The sequence below is a fragment of the Scyliorhinus canicula genome, chromosome 15, assembly GCF_902713615.1.
Source record: "Scyliorhinus canicula chromosome 15, sScyCan1.1, whole genome shotgun sequence".
NCBI lineage: Eukaryota > Metazoa > Chordata > Chondrichthyes > Carcharhiniformes > Scyliorhinidae > Scyliorhinus > Scyliorhinus canicula.
The window spans coordinates 138,580,416-138,600,420 of record NC_052160.1 but is presented as its reverse complement, the minus strand read 5'-3'; the positions used below and the strand labels follow the sequence as shown (position 1 = coordinate 138,600,420).

The 20,005-nt window shown below is 47.5% G+C and overlaps 1 protein-coding gene across 4 annotated transcripts in view; it reads left to right on the top strand.

The window, feature by feature from the left end:
• The window catches only part of slc45a3 (solute carrier family 45 member 3), a 231,883-nt gene that overhangs the window by 127,483 nt on the left and 84,395 nt on the right, over positions 1–20,005 (top strand). Inside the window, exon 1 of one of the 4 annotated variants that reach the window (XM_038819359.1) lies at positions 13,443–13,563. The exons of the other annotated variants lie outside the window; for them this stretch is intronic. The gene's annotated coding sequence lies outside the window, so the exon portion shown is untranslated. Of the gene's footprint in view, positions 1–13,442; positions 13,564–20,005 lie in introns of those variants that run through there. 4 annotated transcript variants of the gene reach the window in all.

Sequence of the window (20,005 nt, the reverse complement as noted above, 5' to 3'; positions counted from 1 at the left end):
TGCATTCCTATTTGTCAACTGATGGAACCATCAATTCTACGGACACGTGCTTGTAGGATTAGAATAGCGGTTTTAATATACTTACAACAGAGCCAGCCTGTTAGCCATTGAACTTTCGGTGAACTGGCTGGCTGACTCTGTGGCACGGATCTTTATACAGCAGCTCCAGGGGGAGGAGTTCTGGGCGGAGCCAAGGGGAGATCCCAGTACAAACTCTCGAGTACTCCCAGAGGTACTCCCCCTGGTGGTCAGGTAGTGCAACTGCACGTACAATATTAATACATGTATATACTTGAAACAGAGTGACATTGGTAACTATAATACCGTGTGAATCTCATTCACCACACCAAACATCCGTTTTTCAGCCCAAGTCAGTTCAAATGAGCCATTTTGTTTCCACTGGCACTGGATGTTATCGGGTTCAGCTCTGAAGGGCTGCAGATTCTACAGCGTGATCCAATGGCCACGCTGTGCCCGAAAAGCAGCTCGCCACGGCGCAGCATGGCCGTTGAAAGCTGGGAGACCATGGGCTGGATTCTCTGCAGCCCCACACCGCAATCGCGGCAGGCGCTGGGGCGGAGAACCAACTTTCACTCTGTAATCGGTGCCGGCTCCAGTTCGGGCAATTGCCAAAGGCCCACCCAGCAATCCTCCGCTCCCGACCGGCCGAGTTCCCGACGGCGTGTAACTAACCGAAGTACAGTGAAAAGTATTTTTCTGCAGCCAAGGGAACGTACACAGTACGTACATAGTAGACAAAAAGAATAATCAACAGAGTACATTGACTGTGGTGCATCAACAAATAGTGATTGGTTACAGTGTGGAACAAGGTCAAACAAGAGCAGCATGGGGCATCGTGAATAGGATTCTTACAGGGAACAGATCAGTCCGAGGGGGAATCGTTGAGGAGTCTAGTAGCTGTGGGGAAGAAGCTGTTCCTGGATGTGCGGGTCTTCAGACTTCTGCATCTTCTGTCTGATGGAAATGTCTGGAAGAAGGCAATGCCTGGGTGGGAGGGGTCTCTGACAATGCTGCCTGCCTTCCTGAGGCAGCGGGAGGTGTAGACAGAATCAATGTGGGGGTGGCAAGCTTGTGCGATGCGCTGGGCTGAGTTCACCACACTCTGCAGTTTCTTGCGATCTTGGGCCGAGCAGTTGCCATACCAGGCTGTGATGCAGCCGGATAGGATGCTCTCTGTCGCACATCTGTAGACGTTTGTGAGAGTCGATGCAGACATGCCAAATTTCTTTAGCTTCCGCAGGAAGTAGAGACATTGTTGGGCTTTCTTGACTGTTGCATCAACGTGAGTGGACAAGGACAGAGACTGTTGGTGATGGTGACCCCCAGGACCATAAAGCTATCGGCCATCTCCACTTCGGAGCCTGGCACCTTGGCAGTGGTAGGGTGCCAGATTGGCACTACCAAGATGCCAAAATGGCATTCTTTTCACGTGATCGGGCTGGGGTTGCTCAGTGTGGGGGTCGGGTGGTGCGGGGAGAGAGGCCTGGGACCCTCCCACATTGCGTTCGGGCTGAGGGGGAGGTTGGGGATTGTTCCGGCGGCCATTTTTAAATGGCATCCTGATCTCTCGCTACAATGTGGAGTTCCGACAAGTGGAGCTCCCCACTGTATAAAACGGGGCTATGTGCGGTCTCGACCGCGCGTTCCCCGTCAGGCCCCTTATTCAAGCGAGTTAGATATCTGAATCAACATAGAACATATTGGAAATGAACAGTAGATTAATCAGGATCTGTAAAAAGACAGGACGTGGCGATCTAGTGTGTGCTGTTCTTCATGGGATTTTGGATATACCGGGAACATTGAATTTCGCTAACTTTACAGAGAACATACAATGCAGAAGGAGGCCATTCGGCCCATCTTAAGCCCTCACTTCCACCCTATCCTCGTAACCCAATAACTCCATCCTAACCTTTTTGGACACTAAGGGAAATTTAGCATGGCCAACCCACCTAACCCGCACATCTTTGGACTGTGGGAGGAAACTGGAGCACCCGGAGGAAACCCACGCAGACACGGGGAGAACGTGCAGACTCCGCACAGACAGTGACCCAGTGGGGAATCGAACCTGGGACCCTGGCACTGTGAAGCCACAGTGCTATCCACTTGTGCTACCGTGCTTCTGTTTGTTTCTCATAACACTCTCTCTCTTTCTCTCTCTCTCTTTTTATTCCCATTTCATTTCCCTCTGTTTCTGTCGATGATTTTGCAGCAAATTAAATTTAAAAAAAAATAAATTTAGAGTACCCGATTATAATGGGCGTGATTCTCCGCACCCGGGAGAAATCGTGAGGCTGGAGTCAAAAACGGGCGGGTTTGACGCCAGCCTCCGCCCCCCCCCCCCGACCGGGAACCGATTCTGGACCCCGGTCGGGGCTACCATCCCGCGGCCGTGAACTCCGGCATCGCGGGCTTAACGAATTTCGTTAACCCCGCTAGCCAGAGTTTGCGACGGCTGACACGTCACATGACATCAGCCGCGCATGCGCGGATTGGAAGACTCCAACCTGCGCATGCGCGGATGATGTCATCACGCATTTGCGTGAAACCCGCGCATGCGCGGGCCGGTATGCCCCTCAGCCGCCCCGCGAATGGATACAGCGGGGCGGTGGAAGGATAAAGAGTTCGCGGGGTAAGTACCCGCTGCCCGGTGGGTACCGATCGCGGGCCCATGGCACCCTTGGCACGGCCGTGGTACTGCCGTGCCAATCGGTGCCATGGTTCCCCAGATCGGGACTTTACGGCCGTTTTTACGAACGGTCAGACCAGGTGTGTTTGACGTTCATAAAAACGGTCGTTAAGGGCTTGGAATTCGGCCCATCGGCCAGCTGAGAATCGCTGCTCGCCGTAAAAAAACGGCGGGCAGCGATTCGTGTCGGGAGGCGGGTGTGGGGGGGGGGGGTGGGGGGGAGAATAGCGTGAGGGCGTCAGACCAGCGTGGCCGTAAAAATTTACGCCGCCCGCTATTCTCCGCACCGTCGTTTTTTCCAATTAAGGGAAAATTTAGCATGGCCAGTCCACTAACCTGCACATCTTTGGGTTGTGGGGGTGAAACCCACGCAGACACGGGGAGAATGTGCAAACTCTATACGGGGGGGGGGGGGGGGGGGGGGGGGTGGATTTTGCATTCCAGATGCCAGGGGTCTGACTGCCGTTCCCACGAAACGTAAAATGCATCCGGCCACCCTTCTCAATGAGTGAGTGACATTTTTGTCTTTAATTTTATTTTAAATCCTCAAAAACGACTTTGAAAAGGTGGCAATCTCTTAATCCTCTAACTGAGGCGGATGACTTGACCTGGCCTTGTTTTATTTTTCCTCAACTGGAAACCTAAAGACATTCTGACCTCTCGCCCCCCCCCCCCCCCCTCCCCCTGACCTCCCCCCACCCCCCATCCACCAAATTATTTCTTTTCTGCCACCATCAACTGTGCCTGACCCCCTCCGCGAGCACTGTTCCTCTTGTCAGCCTCGCGGTTTTGTTTGCAAACGTGGCAGTGTTACCGCTCACTATAACTATAAGAATGGCATCAGACAATGACGTCGCAATTGCCATCGGTGGCATTAACCCCTCCCACCCCTTGAGGTACACCATGGAAAGGCTGCCTTGGCACCTGATAAAACACGAGGCCTGAACTTGTGCCCCAGCACAATACAAACCCTGACTGAACTCTGCAGAACCTTCTGGAACCCCACTGAGGGTAGGGCGCTGACGTTTGAAACGAGGTTGCATTGAGTGCCCCAGCATCAATCGGAACTGTGTCTTATCCTGTCTGACAGTCCATTATCAGCGCACTGAAGTGGAGAATGAGCGCGATAATTACATATTCTCTGATCAAACAAATCACTACCCTTTTGTCATAGTTCAGGTCGGTGATCCTAAATTTGGTAAACCTGTGGCACCCCCAACAACAGAATAGATTACATAACTTGTATTCTGGCGATTCCAAATGTGAATCTATATATTTTTTAAAAAATACAACAGGAAAAGGCTAATTGGTTCAACGAGCCTGTCTTTTACAATCATGATACTGTGCGCATTGCAACAGAGCCGCCTGCTACTCAGGAATCACGGTAGCACAGTGGCTAGCACTGTCACTTCACAGCTCCAAGATCCCAGGCTCGATTCCCGGCTTGGGTCACTGTCTGTGTGGAGTCTGCACGTTCTCCCCGTGTCTGTGTGGGTTTCCTCCGGGTGCTCCGGTTTCCTCCCAGAATCCAAAGATGTGCGGGGTAGGTGGATTGGCCAGGCTAAATTGCTCTGAGTGTCAAAAAAGGTTGGGTGGGGTTACTGGGTTATGGGGATAGGGTGGAGGTGTGGGCTGTTTTCAAGGGCCGGTGCAGACTCGATGGGCCGAATGGCCTCCTTCTGCACTGTAAATTCCATGCATCTATGAATTCAGGGAGGGGCAGACTAAACAGATACATATTGAGGCTCGCCATTCTTGACCGGCAAAGGGAGGGGGTGGGGGGGGGGGGGGGGGGGGCGTTGGTGGTGAAAGGCTATCAGGGGTGGGCAGCAATGTGGGGTTGAGTTTATAATCAGATCAGCCACAATCTTATTGAATGGCAGAGCAGGTTCTCCGGACATATCTCCTCCAATATGACGGATGTTCTGGGTCTAGCTGCATTTCCAATGTGACTAGTTCCTGGCTCCTTGCTTCCTCAAGTTTTTATAAATCACATGTGAGGCCCCTGGGTTTTTGTTTTCTTGGAAAATAAACTTACTTGTGGAATGTCATCGATTTTTTAAAAAAGTCCAGAAATCCAGTGTGAAGAAAATGATTTAAAAAAAATATATATAGAGTATATATTTGGGGCAGCAAGGTAGCATGGTGGTTAGCATAAATGCTTCACAGCTCCAGGGTCCCAGGTTCGATTCCCGGCTGGGTCACTGTCTGTACGGAGTCTGCACGTCCTCCCCGTGTGTGCGTGGGTTTCCTCCGGGTGCTCTGGTTTCCAAAGATGTGCGGGTTAGGTGGATTGGCCAGGCTAAATTGCCGTTAGTGTCCTAAAAAAAAGGTTAATGGGGGTTGTTGGGTTACTGGTATAGGGTGGATACGTGGGCTTGAGTAGGGTGATCATTGCTCGGCACAACATCGAGAGCCGAAGGGCCTGTTCTGTGCTGTACTGTTCTATGTTTCTAGTACGCAATTCCTTTTTTCCAATTAAGGGGCAATTTAGCATGGCCAATCCACCTACCCAGCACATCTTTGGGTTGTGGGGGCGAAACGCACGCAGACACGGGGAGAATGTGCAAACTCCTCACGGACAGTGACCCGGGGCCGGAATCGAACCCGAGTCCTTGGCACCGTGAGGCAGCAGTGCTAACCACTGCGCCACAAAGCAAAGGAATTTAAATGATTCAATTGCGTTGAAGAGGTGGCTCATGCCTCGGGTCTTTCTCAGGAGTGTCTTTGTGCTGTATATGTCAGCCTTTTAACTGGTCACCTTTCCAGAATGTTGGAGTATGGGTGTCCTTAATGCCAACTTCCTTCATCGGATTTGTGGTCACCTTTCTTAGTAACTCCCGACGACCATTTTCTTTTCCGCAAGGATCTCAACAAATCATCCTACGGTGGTCCTTCACATTAAAGACATTGGCCGCGGGAGGGCGGCACGGTGGCGCAGTGGTTAGCCCTGCTGCCTACAGCGCTGAGGACATCAGAAAATGTAGAAAAAAACAGTCTTGCATGTAGTAAGAAGGTGATGATAATGTAAATTTTAGGAAAGATGGAAACTAGCTTTGCAAATCAAGACTGTTTTTTCAAAGAAACAAGAGATAACACAGGCAGGAAAAATGTTACACTTCTGTATTAGGTGATGTCACAGGCACAAAGCTCCTCGGGCCAATTGCACTCCCTGCTCCCGGGCATACGAGGGTTTGAGTCATAGCACATTGACTCGAGGCAGCAGAGATGCTTCTTCATAGATGTAGCATAGAATTTACAGTGCAGAAGGAGGCCATTCGGCCCATTGAGTCTGCACTGGCCCTTGGAAAGAGCACCCTACCCAAGCTCACATCTCCACCCCATAACCCAGCAACCCCACCCAACCTTTTTGGACCCTAAGGGCAATTTAGCACGGCCAATCCACCTAACCTGCACATCTTTGGACTGTGGGAGGAAACCGGAGCACCCGGAGGAAACCCACGCAGACACGGGGAGAACGTGCAGACTCCACACAGACAGTGACCCAAGCCGGGAATCGAACCTGAGGCCCTGGAATTGTGAAACAGCTGTGCTAACCACTGTGCTACCATGCCCCCACTCCTTCATCGGGGATACGCATCAGCTTCTGAAAGATGAGCTGAGTTAACATTATGGATGCAGATTGCACATCAGAACAAAACGTGGGACATTTTCTCCTATGTTAGAAGACACTAAATAAAATCACATTGCTTGTGTTGGATCTGCACCAGAGACTTTAACCGGTTTTAATTTCCTGAATTTTGTTTTTGAATTTATCTGAATTTGTAGATCTTGGTTAGAAAAATAAGCTCTAAAATAAATACTGTCTTAAATAGTAAAACCGAGTTGAAAGGGCAAGGTGTCTAATTTTGAAAAGGGAAGGTTAACTACATCAGCGAGTAAAGGAAGAAGTAACCTGCAGTTAAACGCTGACTGTCAGAACTCCCGGATGTTTCAAATGTCTCCTGGCCCGCGTTTACCTCTTAAATTGATTATTTGGCCATGTCCCTCCACTGTTTCTGACCGAGTGCTTTGCACAAATCAGTTGCCACGTTCCCGATATTACATCAATGGCTATACTTTTAAAGGCAAGGGTGGCACGTGGCGCAGTGGTTAGCACTGGGGCTGCGGCACTGAGGACCCGGGTTCAAATCCCAGCCCCAGGTCACTGACCGTGTGGAGTTTGCACATTCTCCCCGTGCATGCGTGGGTTTCGCCCCCACAACCCAAAGATGTGCAGGGTAGGTGGATTGGCCATGCTGAATTTCCCCTTAATTGGAAAAAAAAATAATTGGGTACTCTAAATTTATTTTTTAAAAATACTCTTCAGGCCAGATAATTAATTAATTTTAGCGATGTTGGCTGAGGGAGACATTTTGGTTTGAGCACTGAGGGTCATCTTTGCGTTAGCGCAATGGGGTCTTTTGCATCCACCCAGGGCCTTGATTAATCAAGGACCCTCACAGTGTATTCTGCTGCAGGAAAACGTTTTGGTTTTAAAATTCTAAAGTTAGGAGGAGGGAGGTTGGGCAACATAAGGAGTTGCGCAATTGGGAAGCCCAAGGAAAAATAGGGTGGAATCAGAGACCATGTGATTGGTGATTCTTGATTTCAACATAGGAGCAACGCAGGAGGAAGTGTTTTGCAGTTTGAGCAGCACATGGGAAACACTGAACGTACGAGCACTGGTAAACCCACGAGCAACAAGAGAAATAAGTTGCAAGCTAAAGGTGAGAGAAGTTAACACATTCGTGGTTAAGCCCCATTGTGTCCGCTTCTGGGTTCCACACTTTGGGAAGGGTGTCGAGGTTCAAAGAGAGGTTGCAAATGAGATTTAGCAGAATGGTACTCGAGATGCGTGAACTTCAATTGCCTGGAGAGGCGACAGAGGTGAAGTTACCATCCTTGGAGAAGGGAAGGTTGAGGTGAGGTTTAAGAGGTGTTCAACAAGGTTGTGGCAGCTTAAATGAGGGGCTGTCCCAGTGTCAGAAAAGTTGCAACCAAAAGGCACAGATTTAAAGGAAAATTACCAGAGGTGGCATGAGGAAGCATTTTTAACACATTGAGCTGTGGTGGATCTGAAAGAGCCGTGCAGGAGATTCAGTAACTTTCAAAAGGGGATTAAATAAATACTTCAAGATGGGAAACATGCAGCAGATTGGGAATAATGGTGTAGCCCATGTAAAGGGCCACAACGTGATTGATGGGTTGAATGGTCCACTTTTGTGCCACGTTATTCTATGATTCGAGATTGACTTTTGCATGCAGATGATGTGCATCTTAGGGTGAAGGGAAATCTTTCAATATTTGTTTGCTGAGCCCCACACAGTGCTCATTTGGATTTGAAGAGATGGGGCAGCTTTTAAACATTTGGGAGATTGATTAGATTGAGGCGCCTGCACCATTGCTTTTATTTCGATGTTGAAGTGATGGGGTTGGAGCACAGATGTATGTCCATACACTGTCCGATATTGTGTTCAAATGGTGGTTTGACACTTGTTTACCTATTAGGGTCCTTTAACCCAAACAGTTTAGATCACATGTACTACAGAAATCCTAAACTTTTAAATTCTCACACTGCCTGTTGGATCCAGTACAGAGCAGAAGAAAACTATAAATCCATCCTGCTCCGAAGCATTCTAATTCAGGGAAACCTCTTTAACTTTGAATGTGTTTACAAGATAAAAGATTTTGAAGATGCGCATTTCTGCATTTATATTTCTGCTGTACGATTTGGTTGTTTGATCTCAGCCAGCTGTTTAAACTGTTTTTCATGTTTGCAAATTGCTTTATTCTGACTTATGCTATCTTGCCTATGGTGGCGAGTTTGTTTATATTCGCTTTGTTGGCTGCGCTCATTTGAAAGGAATGCTTCCTTCCCGAAATGATACTATCAGAAGATGTGAGCTCCGTCCTTTTACTGTTTGACTGCTGCTCCGTGGGTTGCTCAGCAGGATTCTTGGATCCTTGGGCCTGAATACCATGCGACCCGTTTCCCTTCGAGACATCCAGTCTCGCAGGGTGTGGCACGGTGGTTGGCACTGCTGCCCCACAGCGTCAGGGACCCGGGTTCGATTCCGACCTCGGGTGGCTGGGAATTTGCACGTTCTTCCCCCCTCCCCCCGTGTCTGCGTGGTTTTCCTCCGGGTGCTTCGGTTTCCTCCCACACTCCAAAAGATGTGCGGGTTAGGTGGATTGACTATGCCAAGAAATTTGCCCCTTAGCATCCACGGATGTGCAGGTTAGGTGGGGAAAGGACAGGGAGGAGTGGGTTTAGGTAATGTGCAGACTCGATGGGCCAAGTGGCCTCCTTCGCCACTGTATGGATTCTATGGAAGTCTTTTTTAAAACTGGAAACTATAAGAACATATCGTGTAGTTGAATTTGCTCCGGGAAACACTCAGACATTTTGAAGAAAAATCGTGTTACTCGGGCAGCCTCATCCAAGTTACTGCACCACTCTCATAATTTCTCTGTTAGACATCATTCACACTTACAGTCCACCCTGGCAGGATCGGGCACAACTTGAATGCTGCTTATCTGAATGAGGCTGTGCTGAGTTTTGCATTCCAGATGCCAGGGGTCTGACTGCCGTTCCCACGAAACGTAAAATGCATCCGGCCACCCTTCTCAATGAGTGAGTGACATTTTTGTCTTTAATTTTATTTTAAATCCTCAAAAACGACTTTGAAAAGGTGGCAATCTCTTAATCCTCTAACTGAGGCGGATGACTTGACCTGGCCTTGTTTTATTTTTCCTCAACTGGAAACCTAAAGACATTCTGACCTCTCGCCCCCCCCCCCCCCCTCCCCCTGACCTCCCCCCACCCCCCATCCACCAAATTATTTCTTTTCTGCCACCATCAACTGTGCCTGACCCCCTCCGCGAGCACTGTTCCTCTTGTCAGCCTCGCGGTTTTGTTTGCAAACGTGGCAGTGTTACCGCTCACTATAACTATAAGAATGGCATCAGACAATGACGTCGCAATTGCCATCGGTGGCATTAACCCCTCCCACCCCTTGAGGTACACCATGGAAAGGCTGCCTTGGCACCTGATAAAACACGAGGCCTGAACTTGTGCCCCAGCACAATACAAACCCTGACTGAACTCTGCAGAACCTTCTGGAACCCCACTGAGGGTAGGGCGCTGACGTTTGAAACGAGGTTGCATTGAGTGCCCCAGCATCAATCGGAACTGTGTCTTATCCTGTCTGACAGTCCATTATCAGCGCACTGAAGTGGAGAATGAGCGCGATAATTACATATTCTCTGATCAAACAAATCACTACCCTTTTGTCATAGTTCAGGTCGGTGATCCTAAATTTGGTAAACCTGTGGCACCCCCAACAACAGAATAGATTACATAACTTGTATTCTGGCGATTCCAAATGTGAATCTATATATTTTTTTAAAAATACAACAGGAAAAGGCTAATTGGTTCAACGAGCCTGTCTTTTACAATCATGATACTGTGCGCATTGCAACAGAGCCGCCTGCTACTCAGGAATCACGGTAGCACAGTGGCTAGCACTGTCACTTCACAGCTCCAAGATCCCAGGCTCGATTCCCGGCTTGGGTCACTGTCTGTGTGGAGTCTGCACGTTCTCCCCGTGTCTGTGTGGGTTTCCTCCGGGTGCTCCGGTTTCCTCCCAGAATCCAAAGATGTGCGGGGTAGGTGGATTGGCCAGGCTAAATTGCTCTGAGTGTCAAAAAAGGTTGGGTGGGGTTACTGGGTTATGGGGATAGGGTGGAGGTGTGGGCTGTTTTCAAGGGCCGGTGCAGACTCGATGGGCCGAATGGCCTCCTTCTGCACTGTAAATTCCATGCATCTATGAATTCAGGGAGGGGCAGACTAAACAGATACATATTGAGGCTCGCCATTCTTGACCGGCAAAGGGAGGGGGTGGGGGGGGGGGGGGGGGGGCGTTGGTGGTGAAAGGCTATCAGGGGTGGGCAGCAATGTGGGGTTGAGTTTATAATCAGATCAGCCACAATCTTATTGAATGGCAGAGCAGGTTCTCCGGACATATCTCCTCCAATATGACGGATGTTCTGGGTCTAGCTGCATTTCCAATGTGACTAGTTCCTGGCTCCTTGCTTCCTCAAGTTTTTATAAATCACATGTGAGGCCCCTGGGTTTTTGTTTTCTTGGAAAATAAACTTACTTGTGGAATGTCATCGATTTTTTAAAAAAGTCCAGAAATCCAGTGTGAAGAAAATGATTTAAAAAAAATATATATAGAGTATATATTTGGGGCAGCAAGGTAGCATGGTGGTTAGCATAAATGCTTCACAGCTCCAGGGTCCCAGGTTCGATTCCCGGCTGGGTCACTGTCTGTACGGAGTCTGCACGTCCTCCCCGTGTGTGCGTGGGTTTCCTCCGGGTGCTCTGGTTTCCAAAGATGTGCGGGTTAGGTGGATTGGCCAGGCTAAATTGCCGTTAGTGTCCTAAAAAAAAGGTTAATGGGGGTTGTTGGGTTACTGGTATAGGGTGGATACGTGGGCTTGAGTAGGGTGATCATTGCTCGGCACAACATCGAGAGCCGAAGGGCCTGTTCTGTGCTGTACTGTTCTATGTTTCTAGTACGCAATTCCTTTTTTCCAATTAAGGGGCAATTTAGCATGGCCAATCCACCTACCCAGCACATCTTTGGGTTGTGGGGGCGAAACGCACGCAGACACGGGGAGAATGTGCAAACTCCTCACGGACAGTGACCCGGGGCCGGAATCGAACCCGAGTCCTTGGCACCGTGAGGCAGCAGTGCTAACCACTGCGCCACAAAGCAAAGGAATTTAAATGATTCAATTGCGTTGAAGAGGTGGCTCATGCCTCGGGTCTTTCTCAGGAGTGTCTTTGTGCTGTATATGTCAGCCTTTTAACTGGTCACCTTTCCAGAATGTTGGAGTATGGGTGTCCTTAATGCCAACTTCCTTCATCGGATTTGTGGTCACCTTTCTTAGTAACTCCCGACGACCATTTTCTTTTCCGCAAGGATCTCAACAAATCATCCTACGGTGGTCCTTCACATTAAAGACATTGGCCGCGGGAGGGCGGCACGGTGGCGCAGTGGTTAGCCCTGCTGCCTACAGCGCTGAGGACATCAGAAAATGTAGAAAAAAACAGTCTTGCATGTAGTAAGAAGGTGATGATAATGTAAATTTTAGGAAAGATGGAAACTAGCTTTGCAAATCAAGACTGTTTTTTCAAAGAAACAAGAGATAACACAGGCAGGAAAAATGTTACACTTCTGTATTAGGTGATGTCACAGGCACAAAGCTCCTCGGGCCAATTGCACTCCCTGCTCCCGGGCATACGAGGGTTTGAGTCATAGCACATTGACTCGAGGCAGCAGAGATGCTTCTTCATAGATGTAGCATAGAATTTACAGTGCAGAAGGAGGCCATTCGGCCCATTGAGTCTGCACTGGCCCTTGGAAAGAGCACCCTACCCAAGCTCACATCTCCACCCCATAACCCAGCAACCCCACCCAACCTTTTTGGACCCTAAGGGCAATTTAGCACGGCCAATCCACCTAACCTGCACATCTTTGGACTGTGGGAGGAAACCGGAGCACCCGGAGGAAACCCACGCAGACACGGGGAGAACGTGCAGACTCCACACAGACAGTGACCCAAGCCGGGAATCGAACCTGAGGCCCTGGAATTGTGAAACAGCTGTGCTAACCACTGTGCTACCATGCCCCCACTCCTTCATCGGGGATACGCATCAGCTTCTGAAAGATGAGCTGAGTTAACATTATGGATGCAGATTGCACATCAGAACAAAACGTGGGACATTTTCTCCTATGTTAGAAGACACTAAATAAAATCACATTGCTTGTGTTGGATCTGCACCAGAGACTTTAACCGGTTTTAATTTCCTGAATTTTGTTTTTGAATTTATCTGAATTTGTAGATCTTGGTTAGAAAAATAAGCTCTAAAATAAATACTGTCTTAAATAGTAAAACCGAGTTGAAAGGGCAAGGTGTCTAATTTTGAAAAGGGAAGGTTAACTACATCAGCGAGTAAAGGAAGAAGTAACCTGCAGTTAAACGCTGACTGTCAGAACTCCCGGATGTTTCAAATGTCTCCTGGCCCGCGTTTACCTCTTAAATTGATTATTTGGCCATGTCCCTCCACTGTTTCTGACCGAGTGCTTTGCACAAATCAGTTGCCACGTTCCCGATATTACATCAATGGCTATACTTTTAAAGGCAAGGGTGGCACGTGGCGCAGTGGTTAGCACTGGGGCTGCGGCACTGAGGACCCGGGTTCAAATCCCAGCCCCAGGTCACTGACCGTGTGGAGTTTGCACATTCTCCCCGTGCATGCGTGGGTTTCGCCCCCACAACCCAAAGATGTGCAGGGTAGGTGGATTGGCCATGCTGAATTTCCCCTTAATTGGAAAAAAAAATAATTGGGTACTCTAAATTTATTTTTTAAAAATACTCTTCAGGCCAGATAATTAATTAATTTTAGCGATGTTGGCTGAGGGAGACATTTTGGTTTGAGCACTGAGGGTCATCTTTGCGTTAGCGCAATGGGGTCTTTTGCATCCACCCAGGGCCTTGATTAATCAAGGACCCTCACAGTGTATTCTGCTGCAGGAAAACGTTTTGGTTTTAAAATTCTAAAGTTAGGAGGAGGGAGGTTGGGCAACATAAGGAGTTGCGCAATTGGGAAGCCCAAGGAAAATAGGGTGGAATCAGAGACCATGTGATTGGTGATTCTTGATTTCAACATAGGAGCAACGCAGGAGGAAGTGTTTTGCAGTTTGAGCAGCACATGGGAAACACTGAACGTACGAGCACTGGTAAACCCACGAGCAACAAGAGAAATAAGTTGCAAGCTAAAGGTGAGAGAAGTTAACACATTCGTGGTTAAGCCCCATTGTGTCCACTTCTGGGTTCCACACTTTGGGAAGGGTGTCGAGGTTCAAAGAGAGGTTGCAAATGAGATTTAGCAGAATGGTACTCGAGATGCGTGAACTTCAATTGCCTGGAGAGGCGACAGAGGTGAAGTTACCATCCTTGGAGAAGGGAAGGTTGAGGTGAGGTTTAAGAGGTGTTCAACAAGGTTGTGGCAGCTTAAATGAGGGGCTGTCCCAGTGTCAGAAAAGTTGCAACCAAAAGGCACAGATTTAAAGGAAAATTACCAGAGGTGGCATGAGGAAGCATTTTTAACACATTGAGCTGTGGTGGATCTGAAAGAGCCGTGCAGGAGATTCAGTAACTTTCAAAAGGGGATTAAATAAATACTTCAAGATGGGAAACATGCAGCAGATTGGGAATAATGGTGTAGCCCATGTAAAGGGCCACAACGTGATTGATGGGTTGAATGGTCCACTTTTGTGCCACGTTATTCTATGATTCGAGATTGACTTTTGCATGCAGATGATGTGCATCTTAGGGTGAAGGGAAATCTTTCAATATTTGTTTGCTGAGCCCCACACAGTGCTCATTTGGATTTGAAGAGATGGGGCAGCTTTTAAACATTTGGGAGATTGATTAGATTGAGGCGCCTGCACCATTGCTTTTATTTCGATGTTGAAGTGATGGGGTTGGAGCACAGATGTATGTCCATACACTGTCCGATATTGTGTTCAAATGGTGGTTTGACACTTGTTTACCTATTAGGGTCCTTTAACCCAAACAGTTTAGATCACATGTACTACAGAAATCCTAAACTTTTAAATTCTCACACTGCCTGTTGGATCCAGTACAGAGCAGAAGAAAACTATAAATCCATCCTGCTCCGAAGCATTCTAATTCAGGGAAACCTCTTTAACTTTGAATGTGTTTACAAGATAAAAGATTTTGAAGATGCGCATTTCTGCATTTATATTTCTGCTGTACGATTTGGTTGTTTGATCTCAGCCAGCTGTTTAAACTGTTTTTCATGTTTGCAAATTGCTTTATTCTGACTTATGCTATCTTGCCTATGGTGGCGAGTTTGTTTATATTCGCTTTGTTGGCTGCGCTCATTTGAAAGGAATGCTTCCTTCCCGAAATGATACTATCAGAAGATGTGAGCTCCGTCCTTTTACTGTTTGACTGCTGCTCCGTGGGTTGCTCAGCAGGATTCTTGGATCCTTGGGCCTGAATACCATGCGACCCGTTTCCCTTCGAGACATCCAGTCTCGCAGGGTGTGGCACGGTGGTTGGCACTGCTGCCCCACAGCGTCAGGGACCCGGGTTCGATTCCGACCTCGGGTGGCTGGGAATTTGCACGTTCTTCCCCCCTCCCCCCGTGTCTGCGTGGTTTTCCTCCGGGTGCTTCGGTTTCCTCCCACACTCCAAAAGATGTGCGGGTTAGGTGGATTGACTATGCCAAGAAATTTGCCCCTTAGCATCCACGGATGTGCAGGTTAGGTGGGGAAAGGACAGGGAGGAGTGGGTTTAGGTAATGTGCAGACTCGATGGGCCAAGTGGCCTCCTTCGCCACTGTATGGATTCTATGGAAGTCTTTTTTAAAACTGGAAACTATAAGAACATATCGTGTAGTTGAATTTGCTCCGGGAAACACTCAGACATTTTGAAGAAAAATCGTGTTACTCGGGCAGCCTCATCCAAGTTACTGCACCACTCTCATAATTTCTCTGTTAGACATCATTCACACTTACAGTCCACCCTGGCAGGATCGGGCACAACTTGAATGCTGCTTATCTGAATGAGGCTGTGCTGAGTTTAACCGTGTCACAACCAGGGGGGTGTAAACATTTAAAGAAAAATAGTGTTGATTTCTGTACGATTGTTGCTCAGCAGGTCAATGTTTTAGAATGAATTGCAAGAAACTGAACGAGAAGAGGTCAACCTTTTGTTTCAGCCGAAGAACATGCCGTTGTTCTTTCGTCTTAACGTTTGTGAGCACCTTTTGGAAGTGTACAGGCAAACTTACAAATGGTAGGATCCCGAACGAGGACCCGACTATTTTCAATTTGCAAAACTATGAGGAAATGCCACAGGGGTGATAACACTGACCAATAGGTATCTTTTATGTCAATTTAAAAAAAATTAATCACAGAATTAACCACTTTAGCAACAAAGAAATAACTTTATAGTAACAGTTACAACAGTTCTTAAGTAGGAGAAGAAACCTTAGCTTACTTCCTAAACCTGCCACTGAATTCCAATTAAGCAAACCAATACATATTAAATACCACTCATGAATAAAGTGACAACCATGTTTCTACTTGCTTTTCTCTGTGTAGAATCTTTGGAAAGAGAACTTTCTGGGTCAAACTGAAACAGCTCTGTTCATATGAGATGCAGTGATGTAGTGGTATTATCACTAGACTAGCAATCCAGAGACCCAGGGTAATCCTCTAGGGACCTGGGTTTGAATCCCACCACTGCAGATGGTGAAATTTGAATTCAATAAAAATCTGGAATTGAAAAATCTAATGATGACCACAAAACTACTGTCGTAAAAACCCATCTGGTTCACTGACATCCTTTCGAGAAGGAAATCTGCCATCCTTGCCTGGCCTGGCTTACATGTGATTCCAGACCCACAGTAATGTGGTTGACTTTAACTGCCCCCTCAAGGGCAGTTAGAGAAGGGCAATAAATTCTGGCACAGCCTGCTAAGCCCTCGCCCCATAAACGAATAAATAAAAAAGTAAATGGTTCTACTAGCAGAACATTTCACCGGCAAAAAAATGATGACCTCACTTTTAAGACACCTTAATCGCCGCTGTAGCAGTCATACTGTCTCTATGCATTTTCATCCAGGATTTAATAACATCACTGCAAAAAAATATGACAATTTCTTACAGTCATCACACAAACCTATGGGCAAGATTATGCCATTCAGCCCCTCGAGCCTACTCTGCCATTTAATACGATCATGGCTGATCTGATAGCAACCTCAAATCTGCAATCTGCCTACCCCTGAAAGCCTTTCGCCCCCTCGCTTACCAAGAATCTATCCGCCTCCACCTTAAAAATATTCAAAGACTCTGCTTTCACCGCCTTTGAGTTCCAAATACTCCCGACCCGCCGAGAAAAAACATTTCACCTCCTATCCGTTGTAAATGGGCGACCCTTTATTTTTGAACAGTGACCCCCAAGTTCCTCCAGATTCTCCAACAAAAGGCAGGGGTTTCTGATCCCCGCGCAGCGTATGTACCAGCGGCAGAGATGATCCGCCAATGGCCGGTGACGGGTTTTCTGGTGCCTTCGATGTCTATGAGGTTCTGTGTGCCCCCCCCCCCCCCCCCCCGCGCTCTCCGTCGACAAGGTACGTGCCACTATGGGGTGGTGGGGCTGATGGTCACCATCAGCGGAACTGGAAGATCCCGGGAGGGGCTGGACGATTTTGGCCAACCTCTCCACACCCACCCTGTTGCGGCCACTCAGGATTCTAGACGGGAGCTGTTTATCCAGCAATAATTATCGGGTAATCTGATCATCATGGTGATGATTTTGAGAGCGTCATAATTAGTTCCTACACTTTAATTAAATTAATGAGTCCTCATGGACATTGAACACACAACACTGCTACCAGAGTGTGTATTACTTCGACTTGAGCATATTTGTCATGGGTCCCTACAGTTTTACACTTGACAGAATCAATGAATTGACCATTGACTCCTTTATGTACAGCATGGGGTGGGGCACAGAAGAACCATGGCAATGGCACACAATACTGGCAAGTTATGCTGTCCAAAATGTATTACTTTGTTTGTGTTCCTTTCAATCTTCAAGGTTATAGGTTGACAAATGGTTTGGTTTGCAGCCAAGTTGTCACTTTACAATTTCTTTTTAAACCTGATTGTATAACTCCAGTGTATTTTCAGCAGGGCAGCACAGTGGTTAGCACTGTTGCTTCACAATGACAGAATCCCAGGGTCGATTCCCGGCTTGGTTCACGCGGAGTCAGCACGTTCTCCCCGTGTCTGCGTGGGTTTCCTCCGGGCGCTCCGCTTTCCTCCCACAAGTCCCGAAAGACGTGCTTGTTAGGTGAATTGGACATTCTGAATTCTCCCTCCGTGTACCCGAACAGGCGCCGGAGTGTGGCCACTGGGGGATGAAAATGAAATGAAATGAAAATTGCTTATTGTCACGAGTAGGCTTCAATGAAGTTACTGTGAAAAGCCCCTAGTCGCCACATTCCGGCACCTGTCCAGGGAGGCTGGTACGGGAATTGAACCGTGCTGCTGGCCTGCTTTGGTCTGCTTTAAAAGCCAACGGTTTAGCCCAGTGTGCTAAACCAGCCCCTATTTTCACAGTAATCTCATTGCAGTGTTAATGTAAGCCGACTTGTGACAATAATAAAGATTATTATTATAGGTTTTAGGCTGGCTCTCAATCCTACTTTCCGGTCCACAACCAGGAAATGATACTGTCCATTGATCCTCAGTCCTGGCAGAGCGCAGGATGTTTGACACTGTGCCTTGCAAAGAAGCAGAGGCCATTTTTTTCAGTAATGGGGGGCTGCCGTTTTTTTCCTCCGATCAGTTTGACTTCACATTGAACACACTTGAATTTAGATTAATACTTGTTCAATCATGTGTCATTGTAGAAACTCTAAAGGAGCACCTCCTACAAAGTGAGGCGATGAAAGAAAATGGGACCAGTTTGTGTTCAACACGAGGCTGGCCGCCCCAGGCCAATGAGCTAACTGAATGAGTCATTATAAAGCTGGATGATTAGAAGCTTGCGGAGGTGTTTATAAAAGAAAACAATGCTTCTGGGAACACCAGTAAAACAATTATATTTACTGTGCAATTATATAGATTGAGTTGAAACACAACATATAATTCAATAATATAACAACACACATTTCTTTCTCTCCCCTCAAAATAAACCTCTGCCCTTTTCCGTGAAGTCCATGATCCTAAGAGTGGAAATCTTGTTCAAGAGTATTTCATGTTGACAAGTATCTGTTTGAAATGGTGGAAACTCCAGTGTAGGAAAGGTGCGTCTTAAACCTTCGGTTTTTCCCCTCCATTGATTGATTGATATTTATTGTTACATGTACCGAAGTACAGTGAAAAGTATTTTTCTGCAGCCAAGGGAACGTACACAGTACGTACATAGTAGACAAGACAAAAATCAACAGATTACGTTGGCAATGGCACATCAACAAATAGTGATTGGTTACAGTGCAGAACAAGGCCAAACAAGAGCAGCAGAGAGCGACGTGAATAGTGTTCTTACAGGGAACAGATCAGTCCGAGGGGAAGTCGTTGAGGAGTCTGATAGCTGTGGGGGAGAAGCTGTTCCTCTGTCTGGATGTGCGGGTCTTCATCTCTTAACCCTCACCAGCGGAAATGTAACCAGGGCCTTTACTTGGGGCTGTTTGTGAGTTGTTGATTCCTTTTTAAAACAAAAATAGTTACTTTCCTTCCTGTGTGAAGAGGTTTGAGCTCTGCTTGGTGCAGTTCATTCCCTGATGAGCGATTTGAAATGGGTAATTCTTGTTATGGGATTGTGGGCACACGCCTGTATCATGTCCGCTTAATGGCAGCGTGCACTGACCCACGGTGTGTACGCATTAGAGCCGAATACCGTTGACAAATTAATCAAAATGTTTGTGTAATGGCGCTAGATTGTGAAATTCACATTCACAGGCCTTGCAACTGGATCTGTAACGAAATGTGACAGCCAATATTGGAGCGGTTGTTTGCAGAGTCATGAATGCATAACTTTTGCACTTGTTTTGTTTGCACATGTGTGTGTACATCTTCTTCTGTAACAATTTCAGTACGCAAAAACAATAAAAGATCCGCTCCCTTTCTCTTGTAACGGAGGTTACCTTACCTGCTGAGCATCTGCTAAAACATTTTGATTACGTTTCAGCTATTGTGCCTGGGGCAAACTGTACATGCCTGTAAATTAATCTGTTGAAAATGTTTACTGCTTTACTTGGCACCCACCATTCTAGCCCCTGGGACCATCCCCCCTCCCCGCCCACTTCCTTAACTCTGAGTCACCGACATTTGTGCAGACGGGAATGTTGCAGTGCAGAAACGGGCCTCGGTAGTCTGCAGTGCCTCTCCTCATGTGAGCCACAGAGCCTAATCCCACTCCTGCTCCATTCCTCCTGCTGTTTTCCAGCACCCATCTCACTTGTTCCTGGACTTCCTTTCAACAGCCCCACATTTTCCCCACTGCCTGCGGCAGGATTTTGTTTTGTGTCCCATGGCTCTGATTTGCTTTACGTTATCGATAACCCTGTTCTCTCTTCACAGCTTCACAAATGTTTGGCCTTGAGACTTTTGTTGCCTTTCCCCTGCCCCCCCCTCAGATTCAGTAGAACCCCCCACAGAGTGGGATTTAATGCCCCCCCCC